This window comes from Ranitomeya variabilis, chromosome 7 (genome assembly GCF_051348905.1).
Source record: "Ranitomeya variabilis isolate aRanVar5 chromosome 7, aRanVar5.hap1, whole genome shotgun sequence".
NCBI classification, from domain to species: Eukaryota; Metazoa; Chordata; class Amphibia; order Anura; family Dendrobatidae; genus Ranitomeya; species Ranitomeya variabilis.
Window position 1 is genome coordinate 60090002 of NC_135238.1, and position 21839 is coordinate 60111840.

Consider the following 21839-nt stretch of genomic DNA (forward strand, 5'->3'; position numbering starts at 1 on the left):
TCGGGGCGTCTCTAGGGTCCCTATAAACAAGCCTCAGGCCATTAGTCATACGGGTTTGTCCTATCCATACCATCTGGGGACAGAGAGGAAGAAATAACATCTAGATCATCTACAAGAGTTGTGAGGACCTTACCGAGAAGCTCAGCAGGGAGGTACTACAACACACATGCTCTAGTAGGAAGGCTACTGATTTCCACCTGGATAAGGGGACTCTGGATTTGCCTTCGGACCGGCCGGACTCTGCCTACCCTGTGGTCTGTACTCTGGACTGTGGATGCTGAAGCCTCCAGTAAAGGTAAAGAGACTGCAACCTTGTGTCTTCGATATTCTCTGCGCCTTACATCATCCATCTACACATCTGGGAAGCCCTGGGAAAACACTTCACCTGTGGGAAGGTATACCATCTAGCTGCCATCACATCACCCCAGCAGACCCCTAAGCAGCGTTGGTCACCCTGACCGAATACAACAGGTGGCGTCATGAACACTTCCCCTTTAACGACCTTTCTCAAAACCATAAAAAAACTCTATTCCTTTATTGGACGTCTCTCAAAGGGCCACGGACCGGGTCGGGCCACCGTGACATCCCCCGAACCAAAGGACCCGGTGCCGAGTACCCCATTGCCCTTACGTAGGGGCGCTCCACTCCTTCTAGTCCTTCTTGCACAAGAGGCTGAGATAACTGTTCTGCTGCTGGGTTGTTGCCCTCCTACGGCCTCCTCCACATCTGGTGTACTGGCCTGTCTCCTGGTAGCTCCTCCAGCCTCTGGACACTATGATGACAGACACAGCAAACCTTGCCACAGCTCGCATTGATGTGCCATCCTGGATGAGCTATACTACCTGAGCCACTTATGTGGGTTGTAGAGTCTGTCTCATGCTACCACGAGTGTGAAAGCACAACCAACATTCAAAAGTGACCAAAACATCAGCCAGAAAGCATTGGTACAGAGATGTGGTCTGTGGTCCCCACCTGCAGAAACACTCCTTTATTGAGTGTGTCTTGATAATTGCCAATAATTTCCATCTGTTGTCTATTCCATTTGCACAACAGCATGTGAAATTGATTGTCAGTGTTGCTTCCTAAGGCTACTTTCACACTTCCGTCTTCCAAATCTGCACAGGACCCGTCAAGACGTTGAAATGACGGATCCTGTGCAGATTGTGGAAAACGTGTGCACTGGGCCCGTCTTTCTACCGGACCCGTCGTAGCTATGTGCACCTGTTGTGTATGTGTTTTCGCAGTGGTTTTCAACTGCGAAAACGCATACACAACACAAACCCGGTAAAAAAAAAAAAAATCGCAGTATTCTCACCTACCGGCGTTCCCGCGCAGCGATGCTCCCGGCAGCTAGCGTTCCTAGTACTACATTGCGAAACCTTGCGAGAACTCGCGGTATATGTATATGTATATATGTGTATATATATATATATATATATATATATATATGTATATATATATATATAAATATATATGTAATGTGTGTGCATAGATATGTATATATATTGTAAGGTGGCTGTCAGACACCTATTGGATAGGAGATAAGCCTGGAGAAATTCTTTAGCACATATAGGTCTGAAAGGGGTTAATCGGCCATTGCAGATTAATTATGAGCAGCTGAAGAGTTGGGATAGACGGCTGCTCACCTTATCTCCACCCCTGGGTTTGGTTCACTTTGTAAATTGAGACCGGTTAGTCTCACATATGGCTGTGTGTATGAAGGTGTACATTGAGTGCCTTTTCTAAAGGACGAAGAAGCTGGATTCTAAGCCAGGCGAACTAACCGGAACTATTGTATGGACATTTTGCTTTATGTTATACTTTGAGCCGGACAAGGGCTATATTTGAGTTTCCTGTGATGTGGTTTATGGGGACCGTAATAAATCAACCAGCAACAATAACCGACATCTTGGAAATACTGATGTACTAAAACCCTATCTGGGAAGAGGTACTGATTAATAACAAGGGAGGGGCAACTCCCATGATAAATGGTTCCTACAAAGACTTTTGGAGTATTATGCCCCCCCAAAAATATGCAAACAATAAGAACTTTAATAACAAAAATGCAAAATGTATTTCAATAAACATGCAAGTGTGAGCATATATGACATTGCAGTAATAAGGATGGGTGAATGGTGATGACAAAAAGGACATAAAAAGGCGGCACTAAACAATGTTAATAGCACTGTATAGTTTCAAAGGCTATACCAAGTTTGGATGTGTGTCTAATCATCTATATCAGAGACTGTCCCATTGGGGGCTGGGAGTGGGGCAGCGCACATGCCATCAAAAAGAATTCTAGAAGTCGGTGCATACTCACATCATATACCCACAAATCCAGTCAACAATGGAAACCGATATCCGGTAACAAGACACACACCTTGAAGAAAAGTGCAGAGTTCCTGAGTGAAAGTGCTGCATACAGTGCTTACCCATGTGGGACGCAAATGAAGTGCACGCCAGGTCCTGAGCCCCAACGCACGTTTTGCGCTATGGGCTTCTTCGACGATAAAAATTACAGACCTCTCCATTATTTGTAGGTGGGAAAGTGTGCAATATTGGCAATGTATCAAATACTTATTTTCCTCACTGTATGTAAAGAATAGAACTGCAGACCATACAGGAGATGCCCTTAAACCAGATAGTGGTATCAGACAAAAAAGTTAAGAAATAGCATTTATCATGTCTACTTTACATAAACATTTTTTTTTGTTAGGAAGTTAGAAGGGTTAAAAGTTTATCAGCAATTCCTTATTTTTCCAACTAAATTTGCAAAACCATTTTTTAATGGCCTACATCACATCACATTTGAAGTGACTTTGAGGGGCCTATATAGCTGAAAATACCCAAAAGTGACACAATTCTAACAACTGCACCCTTCAAAGTGCTCAAAACCACGTTCATGAAGTTTATTAACCCTTCAAGTGCTTCACAAGAATTAAAGCAATGTGGAAGGACAAATGAAAATTGTACTTTTTCCCCCAAAATTTTGTTTTAGCCTATTTTTTACTCTCACAAGGGTAATAGGAGAAAATGAACCCCAAAATTTGTTGTGCAATTTCTCTTGAGTACGCTGATACCCCATATATAGTGAAAAAACACTGCTTGGGCGCACAGCAGGGTTTGGAAGGGAAGGAGCACCATTTGTCTTTTGGAACACAAAATTGCAGAGCTCCTAATTTTGCCTAGACAGTCTAACCCCCCCACATATGACCCCATTTTGGAAACTACACCCCTCAAAGAATTTATTTCGCGGTGTGGTGAGAGCCTTGAACTCACTCGTGCTTAACAACATTTTATAACGTTGAGCCATGAAAATGAAAACAACTAATTTTTCCCCAAAAATGTAGTTTTTTTTCTCCAAAGTTTTTATTTTCACAAGGGTAACAGGAAAAAAAGGACCAATATGTTGTGCAATTTTACTTGAGCACACCGATACCAAATATGTGGTGGAAAACTACTATCTGGGCACACGGCAGGGCTCAGAAGGGAATGTGCGCCAATTGAATTATGGAGCGCAATTTTAGCTGGAATAGATTGCCGATGCCATGTCACATTTGACGAGCCCCTCACATGCCAAAACAGCGGAACCCCCATAATTGACCCCATTTTACAAACTACACACCAAATGGATTAATCTAGGGGTGCAGTGAGCACTTTAACACCACGTGTGCCTCACAGAATTTTATACCATTGGGTGGTGAAGAAATAACAATTTTTCAGGCACATGGAAAATGGGGAAAGATTCCAGCATCACCATCAAGAGATAAAACGGATTCTTCATTCAAATGTAGTTAAAACATTAACCCCTTTCTGACATTAGACGTACTATCCCGTCGAGGTGGGGTGGGCCCATATGACCACCGACGGGATAGTCCGTCATAGCGATCAGCAGTGCTCACGGGGCGATGTGATTGCGTTGCTCCGAGGGTCTCCTACCTTCTTCTCCCTGCAGGCCCCGGATCCAAAATGGCCACGGGGCTGCATCTGGGTCCTGCAGGGAGGTGGCTTACCAGCGCCTGCCCAGAGCAGGCGCCGTGAAGAATCCAGGAGTGCACGTCAGATCGCTGATCTGACACAGTGCACAGCAAAGTGTCAGATCAGCGATCTTCCACTATAACATGATGCCCCCCCAGGGGCAATGTTATAGTGTAAAAAAAAAATATTCAGATGTGTAAAAAAAAAATTTAAAAAAATCCTAAAAATTTTTTTTTATTGTTCTCATAAATACATTTCTTTATCTAAATAAAAAAAAATAAAAGTACACATATTTAGTATCGCCACGCCCGTAACGACCCGACCTATAAAACTGTCCCACTAGTTAACCCCTTCAGTGAACACCGTAAAAAAAAAAAAAAAAGGAGGCAAAAAATAACGCTTTATTATCATACCGCCGAACAAAAAGTGGAATAACACGCGATCAAAAAGATGGATATAAATAACCATGGTACCGCTGAAAACGTCATCTTGTCCTGCAAAAAACGAACCACCATACTGCATCATCAGTGAAAAATTAAAAAAGTTATAGTCCTCAGAATAAAGCGATGCAAAAATAATTATTTTTTCTATAAAATAGTTTTTATCGTATAAAAGCGCCAAAACATAAAAAAATATAAATGAGGTATCGCTGTAATCGTACTGACCTGAAGAATAAAACTGCTTGATCCATTTTACCAAACGCGGTATAAACGCCCCCCCCCAAAAGAAATTCATGAATAGCTGGTTTTTGGTCATTCTGCCTCACAAAAATCGGAATAAAAAGCGATCAAATAATGTCACGTGCCTGAAAATGTTACCAATAAAAATGTCAACTCGTCCCGCAAAAAACAAGACCTCACATGACTCTGTGGACCAAAATATGGAAAAATTATTGCTCTCAAAATGTGGTAACATAAAAAATATTTTTTTGCAATAAAAAGCGTCTTTTAGTTTGTGACGGCTGCCAATCATAAAAATCCGCTAGAAACCCCGCTATAAAAGTAAATCAAACCCCCCTTCATCACCCCGTTATTTAGGGAAAAATTAAAAAATTTTAAAAATGTGTTTATTTCCATTTTCCCATTAGGGTTAGGGCTAGGGTTAGGGCTAGGGTTAGGGTTAGGGTTGGGGCTAGGGTTACGATTACATTTACGGTTGGGATTAGGGTTAGGGGTGTGGTTAGGGTTGGGATTAGGGTTAGGGGTGTGTTGGGGTTACGTGTTATGATCCTTAGTGGCTGAGGATCACAGAATGAACTAGCTAAGTTACTGAACATAGAACGAGCTCTAGGGAGGTGGTAACTGGACTGACCGCAAACCTGATCCAAACCAAACACACTGAAGGTAGCCGGTGAACGTGCCTAAATTCCTGGATGTCTCGACGCAGCCTGAGAAACTTGCTACCCCTATAGAGAAAGTAAGAGCTCACTTGCCTCAGAGAAATGACCACAAAGATATAGGAAGCCCCCAACAAATAATAATGGTGAGGTAAGGGGAAAATACAAAACGTAGAAATGAAAACAGATTCAGCAAATGAGGCCCACTAATACTAGATAGCAGAAGACAGGCAGGTAACTGTGCGGTCAGTAAAAAACCCTATACAAAATATCCACGCTGAGAATTCAAGAACCCCCACACCAACTAACGGTGTGAGGGGAGAAACTCAGCCCCCTAGAGCTACCAGCAAGCAAGGAAATCACATATTAGCAAGCTGGACAAGGACAAGTAAATAACCAAGAAACATATTGAACACTGATGAGCAAAAAATAACCAAACAGAAAACTTAGCTTCTCTTGGAGAGACGGATAGCGAAGGAATTCAGGAGAGATCAAAATAGCACTGAATACATCGACAGCAGGCAAACACTGAAAGTCCAGGTGAGCTAAATAGGAAACCAGCTAACAGATAACGAGACAGCTGATCCAGCCTCAGACCTGCAGAATGACACAAAGAGCTACCAGAGGGAGCCCAAAGACAGCACTCACACAGTACCACTTGTGACCACAAGAGGGAGCCCAAAAACAGAGTTCACAACAGTACCCCCCCCTTGAGGAGGGGTCACCAAACCCTCATCAAAACCCCCAGGGCGATCAGGATGAGCCACATGGAAGGCATGAACCAAATTGGCCGCATGAACATCAGAGGCAACAACCCAGGAATTATCCTCCTGACCATAGCCCTTCCACTTAACCAAATACTGAAGCCTCCGTCTAGAAATACGAGAATCCAAGATCTTCTCCACCACGTACTGCAATTCGCCCTCAACCAGCACCGGGGCAGGGGGCTCAACAGAAGGAACCACAGGCACCACATTCCTCCGCAACAAAGACCTATGGAACACGTTATGAATGGCAAACGACGCTGGGAGGTCCAAACGAAATGACACCGGGTTAAGGATTTCCAAAATCTTATAAGGACCGATGAAGCGAGGCTTGAATTTAGGAGAGGAGACCTTCATAGGAACATACCGAGAAGACAGCCATACCAAATCCCCAACACGAAGTCGGGGACCCACACCGCGACGGCGGTTGGCAAAGCGCTGAGCCTTCTCCTGTGACAACTTCAAATTGTCCACCACATGGTTCCAAATCTGCTGCAACCTATCCACCACAGAATCCACCCCAGGACAGTCAGAAGTCTCAACCTGACCTGAGGAAAAACGAGGATGAAAACCAGAATTGCAGAAAAAAGGTGAAACCAAAGTAGCAGAACTAGCCCGATTATTAAGGGCAAACTCGGCCAATGGCAAAAAAGTCACCCAATCATCCTGATCAGCAGAAACAAAACATCTCAAATAAGTTTCCAAGGTCTGATTAGTTCGCTCGGTTTGGCCATTCGTCTGAGGATGGAAGGCCGACGAAAAAGACAAATCAATGCCCATCTTAGCACAAAAGATCCGCCAAAATCTGGACACAAACTGGGATCCTCTGTCAGACACAATATTTTCAGGGATGCCGTGCAAGCGAACCACATTCTGAAAAAATAGAGGAACCAAATCGGAGGAGGAAGGCAACTTAGGCAAGGGCACCAAATGGACCATTTTGGAAAAACGATCACACACCACCCAGATGACAGACATTCTCTGAGAGACTGGAAGATCCGAAATAAAATCCATGGAAATGTGCGTCCAAGGCCTCTTCGGGACAGGCAAAGGCAAAAGCAAACCGCTGGCACGAGAACAGCAAGGCTTAGCCCGAGCACAAATCCCACAGGACTGCACAAAGGAACGCACATCCCGCGACAAGGAAGGCCACCAGAAGGACCTAGCCACCAAATCTCTGGTACCAAAAATCCCAGGATGGCCTGCCAACACCGAAGAATGAACCTCGGAAATAACTCTGCTGGTCCATCTATCTGGGACAAACAGTCTCTGTGGTGGGCAACGGTCAGGTCTATCCGCCTGAAGCTTCTGCAGCACTCGTCGCAAATCTGGGGAAATGGCAGACAAAATCACTCCCTCTCTGAGGATACCAGCCGGCTCTGAAACTCCCGGAGAGTCAGGCACAATACTCCTAGAAAGAGCATCAGCCTTCACGTTCTTCGAACCAGGCAGGTACGAGACCACGAAATCGAAACGGGAGAAAAATAACGACCAACGAGCCTGTCTAGGATTCAGCCGCTTGGCAGACTCGAGATAAATCAGATTTTTGTGATCAGTCAAGACCACCACACGATGCTTAGCTCCCTCGAGCCAATGTCGCCACTCCTCAAATGCCCACTTCATAGCCAACAACTCCCGATTACCAACATCATAATTCCGCTCGGCATGCGAAAACTTTCTTGAAAAGAAAGCACAAGGTTTCATCACCGAGCAATCAGAGCTTCTCTGCGACAAAACAGCCCCTGCTCCAATCTCAGAAGCATCAACCTCGACCTGAAAAGGAAGAGAGACATCAGGCTGACACAAAACTGGAGCCGAAGAAAACCGGCGCTTCAGCTCCCAAAAGGCTTCCACGGCCGCAGGAGACCAATTAGTCACATCAGAACCCTTCTTGGTCAAATCCGTCAAGGGTTTAACCACGCCAGAAAAATTAGCAATGAAGCGACGGTAAAAATTAGCAAAACCCAAGAACTTCTGAAGACTCTTAACAGATGTAGGCTGAGTCCAGTCATGAATAGCCTGGACCTTGACTGGGTCCATCTCAATAGTAGAAGGAGAAAAAATAAAACCCAAAAAGGAAACCTTCTGTACTCCGAAGAGACATTTTGAGCCCTTCACAAATAAGGCATTAGCACGCAGGACCTGAAATACCATCCTGACCTGCTTCACATGGGACTCCCAGTCCTCAGAAAAGACCAAAATGTCATCCAGATACACAATCATAAATTTATCCAGATATTCTCGGAAGATGTCATGCATGAAGGACTGGAACACAGAAGGAGCATTAGAGAGTCCAAAAGGCATCACCAAGTACTCAAAATGGCCTTCGGGCGTATTAAATGCTGTTTTCCATTCATCCCCCTGCTTAATACGCACAAGGTTATACGCACCACGAAGATCTATCTTGGTGAACCAACTGGACCCCTTAATCCGAGCAAACAGATCAGATAATAATGGCAAAAGATACTGAAATTTGACCGTGATTTTATTTAGAAGACGATAATCTATACAAGGTCTCAGAGAACCATCCTTTTTGGCCACAAAAAAGAATCCTGACCAAGAGGGGAGGAGGACGGGCGAATATGTCCCTTCTCTAAAGACTCCTTTATATAACTCCGCATCGCGGCATGTTCTGGTACAGACAAATTAAAAAGTCTTCCCTTAGGGAACTTACTACCAGGAATCAAATTTATAGCACAACCACAATCCCTGTGAGGAGGCAGGGCACCGGTTCTGGGCTCATCAAATACATCCTGGTAGTCCGACAAAAACTCAGGGACCTCAGAAGGAGTGGAAGAAGCAATTGACACCAAAGGAGCATGGCCATGAATCCCCTGGCAACCCCAACTTGAAACAGACATAGCTTTCCAATCCAGAACTGGATCATGGGCCTGCAGCCATGGCAGACCCAAAACGACAACATCATGCAAATTATGCAGCACAAGAAAGCGAATCACCTCCTGATGTACAGGAGTCATGCACATGGTCACTTGAGTCCAATACTGAGGCTTATTCTCAGCCAATGGTGTAGCATCAATTCCCCTCAGTGGAATAGGGAATTCTAAAGGCTCCAGAACAAAACCACAGCGCCTGGCAAACGACAAATCCATCAGGTTCAGGGCAGCACCTGAATCCACAAAAGCCATAACCGAGTAGGATGACAAAGAACAAATTAAAGTAACAGACAAAATGAATTTAGGCTGTATAGTACCAACGGTGACAGATTTAGCGATTTTTTTTACGCGCTTAGAGCATGCTGAGATAACATGAGTTGAATCACCACAGTAAAAGCACAACCCATTTTGACGTCTATGATTTTGCCGCTCAATTCTGGTCAGAATTCGGTCACATTGCATAGACTCAGGTCTCTGTTCAGAAAACACCGCCAGATGGTGCGCAGATTTGCGCTTCCGCAAACGCCGATCAATCTGAATGGCCAAAGCCATTGAGTCATTCAGACTTGCAGGCGTGGGGAACCCCACCATAACATTCTTAATGGCTTCAGAAAGACCTTCTCTGAAATTTGCAGCCAGGGCACACTCATTCCATTGAGTAAGCACCGACCATTTTCGAAATTTTTGACAATACACCTCAGCTTCATCCTGGCCCTGAGAGAGAGCCAGCAAGGCCTTTTCTGCCTGGTTCTCAAGATTAGGTTCCTCATAAAGCAATCCAAGCGCCAGAAAAAACGCATCCACATTCAGCAATGCAGGATCTCCTGGCGCCAGGGAGAAAGCCCAATCTTGAGGGTCGCCACGTAACAGGGAGATAACAATTCTAACTTGCTGAGCGGAATCACCAGAGGAACGAGGTCTCAAAGAAAGAAATAATTTACAATTATTCTTAAAATTCAGAAACCTAGATCTATCTCCAGAAAACAACTCAGGAATAGGTACTTTTGGCTCAGACATAGGACTGTGAACAACAAAATCCTGAATGCTTTGCACCCTTGCAGCAAGATGATCCACACTAGAAGTCAGACTCTGAATATCCATGTCTGCAGCTGAACTCAAAGCCACCCAGAGATTAAGGGGATGAGAGAAGCTGGACAGACTGCAGCAAAGGGAGAGGGAAAAAAAAAAAATTGTACTCAGGACTTCTCTTATCCCACTTCTGCGATGCATTAAACACTTTTTGGCCTGCTGTACTGTTATGATCCTTAGTGGCTGAGGATCACAGAATGAACTAGCTAAGTAACTGAACATAGAATGAGCTCTAGGGAGGTAATAACTGGACTGACCGCAAACCTGATCCTAACCAAACACACTGAAGGTAGCCGGTGAACGTGCCTAAATTCCTGGACGTCTCGACGCAGCCTGAGAAACTTGCTACCCCTATAGAGAAAGTAAGACCTCACTTGCCTCAGAGAAATGACCCCAAAGATATAGGAAGCCCTCAACAAATAATAACGGTGAGGTAAGGGGAAAATACAAAATGTAGAAATGAAAACAGATTCAGCAAATGAGGCCCACTAATACTAGATAGCAGAAGACAGGCAGGGAACTGTGCGGTCAGTAAAAAACCCTATACAAAATATCCACGCTGAGAATTCAAGAACCCCCACACCAACTAACGGTGTGAGGGGAGAAACTCAGCCCCCTAGAGCTACCAGCAAGCAAGGAAATCACATATTAGCAAGCTGGACAAGGACAAGTAAATAACCAAGAAACATATTGAACACTGATGAGCAAAAAATAACCAAACAGAAAACTTAGCTTCTCTTGGAGAGACGGATAGCGAAGGAATTCAGGAGAGATCAAAATAGCACTGAATACATCGACAGCAGGCAAACACTGAAAGTCCAGGTGAGCTAAATAGGAAACCAGCTAACAGATAACGAGACAGCTGATCCAGCCTCAGACCTGCAGAATGACACAAAGAGCTACCAGAGGGAGCCCAAAGACAGCACTCACACAGTACCACTTGTGACCACAAGAGGGAGCCCAAAAACAGAGTTCACAACAGTTAGGGGTGTGGTTGGGGTTAGGAGTGTGTTTGGGATTAGGGTTAGGGGTGTGTTTGGGTTAGGGTTTCAGTTAGAATTGGGGGTTTCCACTGTTTAGGCACATCAGGGGCTCTCCAAATGCAATATGGTGTCCCATTACAATTCCAGTCAATTTTGCATTAAAAAGTCAAACGGCGCTCCTTCCCTTCCGAGCTCTGCCATGCTCCCAAACAGTGGTTTACCCCCACATATCGGGTATCAGCGTACTGAGAACAAATTGCACAACAACTTTTGGGGTCCAATTTCTTCTCTTACCTTTGGGAAAATAAAAAATTGGGGGCAAAAAGATTATTTTTGTGAAAAAATATGATTTTTTATTTTTACGGCTCTGCATTATAAACTTCTGTGAAGCACTTGGTGGGTTAAAGTGCTCACCAGACATCTAGATAAGTTCCTTAGGGGGTCTAGTTTCCAAAATGGTGTCACTTGTGGGAGGTTTCCACTGTTTGGCTGCATGGCATCCGATCTCAATTCCAGTCAATTTTGCATTGAAAAGTCAAATGGCACTCCTTCCTTTCCGAGCTCTGCCATGCGCCCAAACAGTGGTTTACCACCCCATATGGGGTATCAGCATACTCAGGACAAATTGTACAACAACTTTTGGGGTCCAATTTCTTCTGTTACCCTTGGTAAAATAAAACAAATTGGAGCTGAAGTAAATTTTTTGTGAAAAAATAATATACACCACGTGGTCAGTTTTGCATGTAATAAAATCATTGACCACATGCTCCAATGCCCCTATATGTAGAACCCGATCAGTAATATGTTGTTTGCAAAACGTGCAGTGACCGCACTTAAAATTCCCTTTAGGGACCATTGAATTAAGCAAATTCTGATTGGGTTTACTAATGCGGTTTTTTACTAACTTGTCCCTCACAGTAATGCTTCGCTTGTTTGCTATCAAAGGGCCTCTAGCTGCTACCTCCGCTAGGTCTTTATCTCGTCCTAAAATGTGCCAATTCTTTTTAATGGCCAATCTGATCTGTTGGTCCATATTGCTAAATGCAAAACAAAAAGTGAACCTTTTCTCTTTGTCACTATTTCTATCAGAAATCGAGGTTCTATTATCTGTATTCCTTTCCTTGGTTACCCTATTTGGAATGCAGACTTAAATGGATTGGTCTGCAGGCGTCACGTTGCATTTGCAGAGCCCCTGATGTACCTAAACAGCAGAAACCCCCCACAAGTGACCCCATATTGGAAATTAGACCCCCCCAAGGAACTTATCTAGATGTGTTGTGAAAACTTTGAACCCCCAAGTGTTTCACTACAGTTTACAACGCAGAGCCGTGAAAATAAAAAATCTTTTTTTTCCCACAAAACTTATTTTTTAGCCCCCAGTTTTGTATTTTCCCAAGGGTAACAGGAGAAATTGGACCCCAAAAGATGTTGTCCAATTTGTCCTGAGTACGCCGATACCCCATATGTTGGGGTAAACCCCTGTTTGGGTACACGGGAGAGCTCTGAAGGGAAGGAGCACTGTTTTACTTTTTCAACGCAGAATTGTCTGGAATTGAGATCGGATGCCATGTCCCGTTTGGAGAGCCCCTGATGTGCCTAAACAGTGGAAACCCCCCAATTATAACTGAAACCCAAATCCAAACACACCCCTTACCCTAATCCCAATGGTAACCCTAACCACACCCCTAACCCTGACACACCCCTAACCCTGATCCCAACCCTATTCCCAACCGTAAATGTAATCCAAACCCTAACCCTAACTTTAGCCCCAAACCTAACTGTAGCCTTAACCCTAGCCCCAACCCTAGCCCTAACCCTAACCCTAGCCCTAACCCTAGCCCTAACCCTAGCAATAACCCTAACCCTAGCCCTAACCCTAGCCCTAACCCTAGCCCTAACCCTAACCCTAGCCCTAACCCTAGCAATAACCCTAGCAATAACCCTAGCCCTAACCCTAGCAGTAACCCTAGCCCTAACCCTAGCCGTAACCCTAGCCGTAACCCTAACCCTAGCCCTAACCCTAGCCCTAACCCTAACCCTAACCCTAGCGGGAAAATGGAAATAAATACATTTTTTTAATTTTTTTATTTTTCCCTAACTAAGGGGGTGATGAAGGGGGGTTTGATTTACTTTTATAGCGGGTTATTTAGCGGATTTTTATGATTGGCAGCCTTCACACACTGAAAGACGCTTTTTATTGCAAAAAATATTTTTTGCGTTACCACATTTTGAGAGCTATAATTTTTCCATATTTGAGTCCACAGAGTCATGTGAGGTCTTGTTTTTTGCGGGACGAGTTGACGTTTTTATTGGTAACATTTTCGGGCACATGACATTTTTTGATCGCTTTTTATTCCGATTTTTGTGAGGCAGAATGATCAAAAAACCAGCTATTCATGAATTTCTTTTGGGGGAGGCGTTTATACCGTTCCGCGTTTGGTAAAATTGATAAAGCAGTTTTATTCTTCAGGTCAGTACGATTACAGCGATACCTCATTTATATCATTTTTTTATGTTTTGGCGCTTTTATACGATAAAAGCTATTTTATAGAAAAAATAATTATTTTGGTATCGCTTTATTCTCAGGACTATAACTTTTTTATTTTTATGCTGATGATGCTGTATGGTGGCTCGTTTTTTGCGGGACAAGATGTCGTTTTCAGCGGTACCATGGTTATTTATATTCGTCTTTTTGATCGCATGTTATTCCACTTTTTGTTCGGCGGTATGGTAATAAAGCGTTGTTTTTTGCCTCGTTTTTTTTTTTTTTTCCTCACGGTGTTTACTGAAGGGGTTAACTAGTGGGGCAGTTTTATAGGTTGGGTCGTTACGGACGCGGCGATACTAAATATGTGTACTTTTATTGTTTTTTTTTTATTATTTAGATAAAGAAATGTATTTATGGGAATAATATTTTTTTTTTCTTTATTTAGGAATTTATTTTTTATTTATTTTTTTACACATGTGGAAAAACATTTTTTTTACTTTTTTACTTTGTCCCGGGTGGGACATTACAGATCAGTGATCTGACAGTGTGCACAGCACTCTGTCAGATCTGCGATCTGCTGTGCAGGGCTGCAGGCTTACCAGCGCCTGCTCTGAGCAGGCACTCGGTAAGCCACCTCCCTCCCTGCAGGACCCGGATGCCGCGGCCATCTTGGATCCGGGACCTGCGGCGAGGAGGGAGGTAGGAGACCCTCAGAGCAACGCGATCACATCGCGTTGCTCCGGGGGTCTCAGGGAAGCCCGCAGGGAGCCCCCTCCCTGCGCGATGCTTTCCTATACCGCCGGCACACCGCGATCATGTTTGATCGCGGTGTGCCGGGGGTTAATGTGCCGGGGGCGGTCCGTGACCGCTCCTGGCACATAGTGCCGGATGTCAACTGCGATATGCAGCTGACACCCGGCCGCGATCGGCCGCGCTCCCCCCGTGAGCGCGGCCGATCGCGTATGACGTACTATACCGTCGGTGGTCATACGGGCCCATCCCACCTCGACGGGATAGTACGTCAGATGTCAGAAAGGGGTTAAAAAAAAAACATTCCAAAAAATTCCCGTGAAACACCTGAAGAGTTAATAAACTTCTTGAATGTGGTTTTGAGCACCTTGAGGGGAGCAGTTTTTAGAATGGTGTCACACTTGGTTATTTTTTATCATATAGACCCCTCAAAATGACTTCAAATGTGATGTGGTCCCTAAAAAAAAATGGTGGTGTAAAAATGAGAAATTGCTGGTCAACTTTTAACCCTTATAACTCCCTAACAAAAAAAATTTTGGCTCCAAAATTGTGCTGATGTAAAGTAGACATGTGGGAAATGTTACTTATTAAGTATTTTGTGTGACATATCTCTGTGATTTAAGGGCATAAAAATTCAAATTCAAATAAACGCAGGTAATATCAAAGAAATTTTACCACTATCATGAAGTACAATATGTCACGAGAAAACAAAGTCAGAATCAGCGGAATCCGTTGAAGCGTTCCAGAGTTATAAAGGGACAGTGGTCAGAATTGTTAAAATTGGCCCGGTCATTAACGTGCAAACCACCCTTTGGGGTAAAGGGGTTAAAAGGCGAGGCCTTGTGCCTGACGCATTTCAGGTGTATACACACCCTTAGGCCGGTTTCACACATCAGTGGCTCCGGTACGTGAGGTGACAGTTTCCTCACGTACCGGAGCCACTGACACACGTAGACACATTGAAATCAATGCATCTGTGCAGATGTCATTGATTTTTTGTGGACCGTGTCTCTGTTTGCCAAACACGGAGACATGTCAGTGTTCGTGGGAGCGCACGTATTACACGGACCTATTAAAGTCAATGGGTCTGTGTAAAACACGTAACGCACACGGATGTTTTCCGTGTGCAGTCTGTGTGCCGTGCTGGAGACAGCACTTACAGTAAGCGCTGTCCCCCCAGCATGGTGCTGAAGCCGCCATTCATCCGTTCTCTCCAGCGCTCGCTGGGGAGAAAGGATGAAAAATCTTTTTTTTTTGTTTTTGTTTTTATGTGTTTAAAATAAACTTTAGGGCATCCTCCCACCCCCTGTGCGCCCGGCCGCCGGCATTAAAATACTCACCCGCCTCCCTCGACGCTTGCTCTCCGCCCAGCAGCTTCTCCTGCACTGAGCGGTCACGTGGTGCCGCCCATTACAGTTGATGAATATGCGGCTCCACCCCTAAAAAAAAAAAATATTTTTCATCCCTTCTCCCCAGCGAGCGCTGGAGAGAATGGATGAATGGCGGCTTCAGCACCATGCTGGGGGGACAGCGCTTACTGTAGCGCTGTCTCTCCTGCACGGTCCGTGTGGTACCCAGGCGGCACACGGCTGCCGCACGTGTGCCACACGGATGGCCTACGTGAGCTCACGGACACACGGACACGGATAACTCCGGTACCGTTTTTTTCCGGTACCGGAATTATCTGGACGTGTGGGACAGGCCTTAGTCATAGTCAGCTGCATTATAAAATCATGTTTTTTTTGCCACTATTTTTTACGGTGTTCACTGTAGGGGTTAACTAGTTTAACAGTTTTATAGATCAGGCCTTTCCGGACACGACAATACCAAATTTGTGTACTTTGTTTGTTTTTACATAAAGATGAGTGTTTATGGGTATATAGTACGTTTGTTTTCATTTTTAATATTATTTTTACATCTTTTTTTTTACTAAGTGCCTCTATGGGACTTTAACTCCTATTACTCTGATCGCTGGTATGATACAAGGGAATGCACCAGCATTGCCGTTCATGTCATTACACCGGTCAGTGCTGCACTGACAGAAGCCTTTTAGACCATGCTGCTAGCATGGTCTAAACAAGCCACCGTAGCTGGAAGAACCTCGACTTGACATAACGACCTTCAGACCCTCGCGATGACTCCCTGTTGTCCATTAACCTTGTTCACAGTTTTATGTATTTATTTGTGCACTAATAAAGGTATATTTTTTATGGGAAATCTTGGACTGCATATGTGTGAGGTTTTTTACCATATGGTTGGCAGTTTTTTCCTGACCATGGTCTGGATACATGCATTGAGGTACCTTTAGATATTGGTCTATTACTGTTAATGTATATAGGTATCTCTGCATGACTGTTTGTAACAATCCTTGCGATGACTTGTATACACACCAAAGCTGTCACCCACCTTCTCCATTCTGTGAAATCGGACTGCACTCAGATGTCATCCAAGTGCAGTCCGGTGTTTTTTTGCGCACGGATGCTGCGATTGTTTTTTCAAGCCGAATTGCAATGAGAAAAAAGCACTGATCAGCACTGCCCCGTAGAATAACATTGGGCTGCGTGCTATCCAATAAACCATCAGATAGCGGTCTATACGCTCGTGTGAGCGAGCCCTAAATATAACCAGTATCTCAGAAAATGATTACATTTCTTCCTAGCTATAACACACGTTGTAGTCGTCAATTTTTCCAAGATCTTTACATCATGACACAAGTGCCACGTTACGCACACTTATTTTTTTTTTCCTGTGACTTGAGAAATCCTAAATATTCTGTATATTTCTCCCATAAAACTACACAACAGAACTAATAATAAAAGGTAACTGTGCAGCCTCCTGGCTTTTCACACGACTCTCTTCGGATCTAATCTGCAAACTGCAGGTTTAAATAGTTTTTCCCTCTTAGTTTAACCATTATCTGATCCAAAAGGCATGCAGGGCAGTCTGTGCTGCTGGATCCAGCTCAGCAGCGCCCCCTGCAGCACAGCAGAGCACAGAAGCTGCTTAACTCTTCTGACGTCTCCAGAATTTCTAGGAATGCCCCTTCCCTGTTACTATATTTGGAGGTAGTTTCTAGGAAAATAATTTTCAGAAGATCTGGACTTCAGCACAGCTCCATATTCAGAACCACTTTCAGGATCTTTTTTTTTTCCTTCTCCCTGCAGCAAACTCAGAAGTCTATTTTTTTAAATATGGATCCACAGCCTGATGTTGTACAAAACCTGAATCCATAGAATTGGCAGATTTCACTAGCTACATTTTTACAGTCACTTTTTTTGGATCTCTCCTGCAGCCACCAGTGGATTTTTTTTTTTTTACCCCTGATCTGGCCTCTTGTGGCGTGACCATGATGATGATGAAGAAATGTTATAGAAGCCTGGCAATGTGATCTTTATATAATGAGTCAGGATTTGCTAAGGGAAGGAGCAGGGCTGAGGATCCAGCTTCCCCCAGCCCAGGGAATGACAAGCAGGAGGGAGATCTGCAGCCTGGGCTCTCCCTGCTAGCTCCACAGCCTGTAAGTTACCCTCCTTTTGTCCTGATTTCTATAAATAATAGACTGCAGCAGGCTGTAATCAGCATGGGCAGAAGCAGGCAGTGCATGGCACATACACATGGCACAATGCATGCTCTGATCCCCTGGATATGCAGGTGTGGTGTGTGTGAGTATAGGGGATCCATAGCTGCTTTATTGCATATTGATCATTACTTTCCAGTATGACCTTGTATATTGGTGAATGCTGTGTGCACATAGGACTTTATTCTACAATCCTGCTGTAGATTGCATGAAGACAATGGACTAAGTACCTGTATTCTCAAGGGACCTTGCCATAGACAGCGTCTGACATTGAGCTGCAGTCTGCTTTATTACACTGCTGACTGCCAAAGCAACAGATCTCAGCTGATCTGCGCTCCTTCTTGCTTTCTTTTAATCTGCAAATGATATAGTCTATTTCTCTTGGGTTCGTCTATTTGTTTAAAAAAAAAAAAAAGTTGCGTAAATATATCTGTTCGTAAAGCTGTCCGTTGAGGAATGAGTTAACTCTTTAGCACGCCAGCTACTTTTTAGATTTTTTTTTTTTTTTTTTTTCCGATAAGCTGTAAAATATAACCTTATGACCATTTTTTACTTTTTATTTTTTTATTTTTTTACACTCATGGCATGCGCGTTTTGAAATAATGTGAACACACCCATTAAGATTGAATGCTGCCCTATGAGTTGGCACCAGGCTCGGCGTTTTTCTCTTTTTCTTTCTTTGTATGTTTTTGCTTTAAATTGTCCTAAAACTCATATGGGAACACATTTTAATCAGGTCAAATTCATCAACATTTTGTATTTTTTTTTTTTTTTTAGAAAGGGGTGGGAAAAAAAAGTTGACAGCCTATTCTGATCATTGAGTGGGACTTTCTTAAAGGTTTGGACTGGTGGTGCCACACGGATAGAAATCTAGATCATAAATGTTCCGTTTGATTAATTATGGATCTAGAACCTTTTGACTGTTCTGGTTTGATAACCTGCCCCCTTCCCTCCTGACCATAGGGCCGGGAGGCCTGTTTAGTCTTTAGATCTACCGGAGTCTATACTTTTGAAAAAGTTGTCACTGACACTTCTATTCTCATGGTGAAACCATAAAATACATGAATGGGTTGCACTGTTAGATTTACATCACCAGAGGTTCTTAGAAGGAAAAAATTGCTAAAAATGAACATTCTTTTGTTTGTATATATTTTAACTCCTTAAGAGACAAATTACGCATATACCTTTATAGATGTGAATTCTCGCCATCACGTCAGGTTCATTAAAAGATTCCAGAATTCACATTTCTGGTTGTGACCGATACTCTCAAAATCCCTTTAGAAAGTTATCATGTTTAAATAATCCCTTAGAAACGCTCCCTAAATTGCTGAGATGTTATAAACCTTTAACTTTTTATGGTGGTTAGGGTAGGGCAGAGTTGTAAAAAAAAAAAAAAGACAATTTGCTATACATTTCATATCATCCAATTATTCTACCAGTTGTTACTTTTTTGGGTCCGGGCCGAGGCGCCTGCAATCCATGATCCAAGCCAAAGCTAACAAAATAAGAGTTGACAGCTACATTTGGAAAGGACTTGAATCTTATAGCCCTTGTTCTCCAGTTAACCCTGCCGTGTCTTTTTTTTTTTTTTTTTTTTTTTAATGCATTTCCCAAAAAAAGGTACATTGGGTCCTTTATTCCTGCTGAAGTCATCGGTAAGTGGACAAGAGGAAATATTGAAATGTTCTGAACCGAAAGGGTTAACCTATTTCGACGTTAGATATCTTTTTTTTTTTTTGACATTGAAAAATATATGTATGGTCCCTATGGAGGAAATCTGTGGAGTTAATAGGAGATTCTTCCATTAAGGAATTATATATTATTATTATACAGTCAATAAAAAGTTTTTAGAATATTTATACCTTTTACAGAATGTTATGAATTTGCTTCCATTACTTTCCAGCAGGAGGGATCGATTATTTATTTTATTTATTTTTTTGGACCATAACTCTATCATCAGTGTGTGGTTTCAGAGTCGGGATTTTGGGGGCGAGATGAGCTAATGTTTTATCCAACTGGCCCGCAAAGTCCCGCTTTTGGGGGCCACTTATATCTCCAGGAAAAAAAACCACACAAATCGACTTTTTTTTTTTTTTTGGTTAAAGGACCGTTAATATTATTTCTGTGCTTACCTTTGTAGCCAATGGAAACGTGGATATCACATGTTTGTAATTTGCGAAAAATTGCCTGGATAACTTTATTACATAATATTACGTACGCCTACATTTTACTTGAGCCCATACAAGATGTATGCGGCCTGTCAGTGGAGGGAAATTAAGAGAATAATAGTTTTAACTTTATTAAGATAATTATATTTTAGTTTAATAACTTTCTTTTTCAGAATGAAACGTGGGGGTAATGTGTTTCAGGAAATTATAATATGTTGAAAAATACATTATTGATGAAACCCATATGAGTAAACGTAAGAATACTAATTAATGAGTACTGTACACATTATTATTATTATTATTATAGCGTCATTTATTCCATGGTGCTTTGCATGTGAGCGTGTGTGTGTGTGTATATATGATGTGTTAATTGCGGTAAGTGTAAAATTTTCTGAACATTACATTGACAATATAATTAATTATTTTTGGTTAATTCCGGAAACCAAAAAGTCAGAAAAATATATTAAATAAATATATATATATATATATATATATATATATATATATATATATATATATATATATTTATATTTCTGACTTTTTGGTTTCCGTAATTAACCGAAAATAATGAATTATGTTGTACTGATAACTTTACACTTGTCGTAATTAACTATTAAACCGTATCGACAGTACGTGGTAATTGCACATCAGCGCTAATTTGGGTTCATCCTCTTGTCTCTGGGAGCTTACTTAATGTGCCCCATCACTGTGGACATTATATAGATGGCACAGTAAGGGCACACTAGTGCATTTTCACCATTTTATAATAATATTTCAGTGGAGTGAAATAGGTGTCTAATTACAGTTTGGAAAGGAAAAATCAAGCCTCAGATAGGTAAAAAAAAATGTTCCGACTGTTCAGTGCGTTTTGGAGGCAAGAAACACATGTGATAGATCTGATTTCGTTGAGCTGTTGTTTAGTGTTATAAAACAGCTCGTGGTGGGGTTTTCACACTTGTGTATGTAAGTGAGAACACTAATTAATATTGGTTCTTTGCATAATTACTTTAGTATCCTACAAGATTGAAATGAGGCCCAAACTTTTCTCGTTAGTAATTGAAGATTCACCTTCTCGTCTTCTTTTTTTATATATATATTTTTTTTTAATATGCATGTATGTATATATGTACTGTGTGTGTGTGTGTATATATTACGACTGTAGTTTAAAATTCTTCAGGCTAAATAATTGCACCGCCATGTGGAAAACCTCAGGTGGTGGTTCAGTGTCTAAAAAAAAATAAAAAAAATAAATAAATAACTAAAAGCACAGCTCAGCTTCCTCTGCTCTACTTTTAACACCTTTGCTGCAAATATTCTCCTTCGACACCTCTATAATATTTCCTCTGGAAATGTGGACGACCATCAGTAGGGTAATATAATAACAGGAGCTATTTATTAAGTTTCCCACTCTTTGTCCAAAAAAAATAGAAATTGGATAATTATTATTGAAAACAAATATCATATAATATGATTGGTTGCATTATATGGTATTGGGTATCAATAATAATAATAATTATTATCCAATTTATATTTTTTAGCCAATTTTTTTTTTTGACCATTTTTTGTAATGCAAAGTGGAAATGAGCAGAGTTGAATATATACTCTGGGCGAAGTAGAAATCATGTATAGGCGTGGTCTAGGCCTAATGATGTACAATACAAAATAATATTGTGGTGCCGTGTTAGCCAGAAAAATCGATGCAAGTCTAGGCCTAATGTAAGCCTTGTATCTCCTGTGTGAGTGGAGGGGTAATGCGCATGTGTAACGCCCACTCTCATAGCCAGTCAATGGAGCCAGCGTTACACATGCGCA